This window comes from Osmerus mordax, chromosome 3 (genome assembly GCF_038355195.1).
Source record: "Osmerus mordax isolate fOsmMor3 chromosome 3, fOsmMor3.pri, whole genome shotgun sequence".
NCBI classification, from domain to species: Eukaryota; Metazoa; Chordata; class Actinopteri; order Osmeriformes; family Osmeridae; genus Osmerus; species Osmerus mordax.
Window position 1 is genome coordinate 13785116 of NC_090052.1, and position 4384 is coordinate 13789499.

Genomic DNA, 4384 nt, shown 5'->3' on the forward strand with positions numbered 1-4384 from the left:
AGCCAGAAAGCTGCTCAATGTATGCACCGGAAAAAATCAGCACGTAATATAATGTGCGCAACAATCATCGCCATGATATCCAGCAGGAATTATATACACGTTTTAGGATAAACGAAACTTACTGAAAGGTGTTTGTGTTTTCCTCGCTAGGGCGAGACCGGATTTGCTTGTTGGTTTCAGATCCGGACTGTCGTGCTTGAACTGTTTAAATGATCGAGACATTGAAGGATTCAAAATATTTGTGTCTATTCCAATATGTAATGATGGTATTCTATGACACAAATCTGTGTTCTAGAAAGAGTGGTCTGGAGTCGCAGAGGTCCGATAATATCCGCTTTAATTCAGCAGTTGGAAATCAACAAGTACAGAGCTCTGGGGCTGTCTACGTTTCCCTACCCGCAACAGAGTTTGGGCTGGTTCACGAAGTCCAACTGTCTATCTTTCCCTGCCCCAGCATATAATATACAGTGCAATTAAAACAGAAAGATGAAAAGAGGGTTGAGCTTGTTCTCTCGTGCATCAGGGAGTTGTTCTTGCCTCCGTGTCCCACCTGCTCGGGTGCCATCTCCACCCAGATTCAAGGTTGTTTCTGAAGATGAAAAGATAGAGACACAAAGAACAGCCTGCTTCCCACACTCAGTGTGAGACCCAATGTTTAAGCCTGAGCACACTTCTAAGTTTCATAACTTTAATAAGCACAATGCATAACTTTAATAAGCACAATATATTCTTTAATCCCTCTTTTGATCTCTGAAAACACCAGAGATCAACATAGCCTGGACCAACCACTGCCTCCTCGTCCTGGTCAGCCAGCCCCAGCAACGGCATTTGGATCCCTTCGTCGGGTTATCCTCAGCCGAGACAATGATCCTGTTACACAGGGACATTCGTAGCAATAGCAAAAGGTTCACTGGCCCTTCTCCACCAACTCCTGCAACGTACAACTGGATTCTGGAGCAGCACAACACATGCTCCAGTGGTACCACGTACTTCCTTTCCCCAGCACCCTTAGGGCGTGCAAGGTTCTCTCGATGACCTTGAATGGTCCTGTCCATAAATGTACAACAGGCTTCCCCGAACATCTGATGATGTATTGGGGCAGGTGGGGCAGGGTCTCCAGGGGAATGGGGCCTTAGAACAGGGGTTAGGTAGTCAGACCCGCCGGTCTGACTCGTCCTGAAGCAGAAAAGAGTTACAGTCCCAGCATCACCTTATCTCCCATGATCAAGCAGTAACATCAAGAACCCATTTAAGGATTTAAAGTGGATATTTTTAAAGTTCAAATAAATCCCTCCTTTCACACCCTTTTAGGGTGTGACAACAAACACAAATTAAAAAATATCCCATTACTGATTACACAATGTTGGCATACAAATCAACAATAATGATGAGACTATGCAGCGTTATGGCCATGTGGTGAGGATACACTGGACACAGTGGGAAAACCCTAATGATGATATAGGGGAAAACCCACCGTCACTCCACAGAGTGGACATTCGACATCCATGTCTCCACGGCAGACCTGGACATACTCCCAGGCCCCCTTCACCACATACATACAACTTCAGCCAAGCTTTTAGAATTGTAATAAAATAAACTAAATTCGAAACAAATAGAAAACCCAGAAATGAGACAGGATATTTTAAAGTTTTCATAAGATCCCTCCTTTCATTGATAACTTTAATCAATACCCAATCTCCTCGTTTGACTCCTCCACTCTTTGGTTTACTGCTTCACCTGGAACAGAATTTAGCAGAAGACATCTCTTTTCTAGTTAGCATTTTTTATAAAATTGGTTAACCATTTGATTCGCCTCTTCATCATGCTATGTGAAAGGTTTAAGTTGTGGTATTACATATGATCTCCAATAAATCAATTCAAATGGTGTTATACATCTGGTATAGGACTGGGAAAGACTTCAATTCACATAGTAAACATACTGTATCTATAATTACCAGGCAGTATTGACCCTTCAGTTTTCTTATTGTTGAGCAAACACATGTAACAGCATCTAATAAGACAGTATCATCATTTGATAGTCAACTCCTATTAGTCATGCCTAGAAATTACAATCTGTTTCTTTGTTCCCTTCTTTAGAAAATCAACTGTTAGTCTAATTTCTTTCACTTCAAAAAACCTTTTCTGTCTTTTAAAACAGTTAAGTTTACATTTAGTCATTTAGCAAGTTTAAGACCAATATTGTTTTAGATTCTGTATTTTACCAAATCACACCTCTTTTTATCAAAGATATGATAAAAGCAATTTTCATTATGCCAAACCAGAATCCGTATTCTTCTTAAATGAAATATAAACCAAATAATGTTCTTAATGTAGCTATTAACCAAACATTTTTCCCAACTATATTTTCTATAAAGGTCAGATAGGTAGAACTTCATAACTCGTTTTGCTGCAGTTCAAAACGAGCCAATTAGCTCAAACCATCATAACCACAATTTATCAGACTTGATGAGTCTTCCCAAATTATTTCAGAACTGAATGTTATAATAACCCTCTTCATAATACAACATTATCACAGCCTAACTGTTTATCCCAAACAGTATGCCAGGCTCTGATAAAACTCTCAAATAAAACTTAAAACCAAATTATAATTAAACTCCAAATAAAAGTACATTTAGTTATTTTCTCTTTCTCATTTTTAACCAAATTACATCTAATACCTTTATCAAAACTCTTAAAAACCCTAGATTTTACTATTTTGACTTAAAATGTTATCCCATATACCTTCAAAGTATATTCATAGTTTCCTCTTCAAAACATCAGTGTTTAAACCAATCATCTCTTCACATCCACAAAACGTTCTTGTTTTATTTCTTAACCTTCCATGATCCTCTCTAAACCAATCCTTTATGTAACTTTCCAATTGCTTCCTCATAATTTTTCACATACATTTCCTCAAACCATTCTTTGACCAACACAGCTGTTTAGCGTTTACCGTCTATTCACTTAATTTTGCTCTAGTATAACTCTTCCAATTGTATTAGAACCTATTTATAAACCAGGGGTATACCCTCTGGGATAACCTTTGTAAGATCTCAACGTAACTGACTCTTTTAGCCCCCACCTTTCTCCAACTCTCCTCGGGATTTCTTTAACTTCTTGGTCAAAGGAAAAAACACACCACACTCTCTATTTTTATTAAACTCAATCTGACTCCACACAAATAGACAGTGTTCAGGGATTCTAACCCTTGGAGAGGACTCTAACCTCCCTCTGGACAAAGACAACGAGTTTAGGGACTCTAACCCCTGGAGAGGACTCTAACCTCCCCTTGGACAAGACGAGTTTAGGGACTCTAACCCCTGGAGAGGACTCTAACCTCCCCTTGGACAAGACGAGTTTAGGGACTCTAACCCCTGGAGAGGACTCTAACCTCCCCTTGGACAAAGACAACGAGTTTAGGGACTCTAACCCCTGGAGAGGACTCTAACCTCCCCTTGGACAAGACAACGAGTTTAGGGACTCTAACCCCTGGAGAGGACTCTAACCTCCCCTTGGACAAGACAACGAGTTTAGGGACTCTAACCCCTGGAGAGGACTCTAACCTCCCCTTGGACAAGACAACGAGTTTAGGGACTCTAACCCCTGGAGAGGACTCTAACCTCCCCTTGGACAAGGACAACGAGTTTAGGGACTCTAACCCCTGGAGAGGACTCTAACCTCCCCTTGGACAAGACAACGAGTTTAGGGACTCTAACCCCTGGAGAGGACTCTAACCTCCCCTTGGACAAGGACAACGAATTTAGGGACTCTAACCCCTGGAGAGGACTCTAACCTCCCCTTGGACAAGGACAACGAATTTAGGGACTCTAACCCCTGGAGAGGACTCTAACCTCCCCTTGGACAAGGACAACGAGTTTAGGGACTCTAACCCCTGGAGAGGACTCTAACCTCCCCTTGGACAAGACAACGAGTTTAGGGACTCTAACCCCTGGAGAGGACTCTAACCTCCCCTTGGACAAGGACAACGAATTTAGGGACTCTAACCCCTGGAGAGGACTCTAACCTCCCCTTGGACAAGGACAAAACACAAAAACGGTTGATTTCCCACCACTGTTGGTTTGACTAGGTACGATGAAACATAGTAATCGTCTAAATTTGGTTCTCAGTTCCGAATAGCAGTACTTTGAATTAACAGGTGTCTGCTTACCTTTTTTTTTTATGTTGAGGCGCCTCTGACGATTACGTCTGCCTCCTCGTACCGGTGTATGGGTCTTTCTCCCGATCTGTCGGTCGGGCCGGAACCCTCTGGACTCCCTCTTTTCAGCGTCGGGGTCACCATTTGAAGGATTCGGATTTGCTTGTTGGTTTCAGATCCGGACTGTCGTGCTTGAACTGTTTAAATGATCGAGACATCGTCTGCACT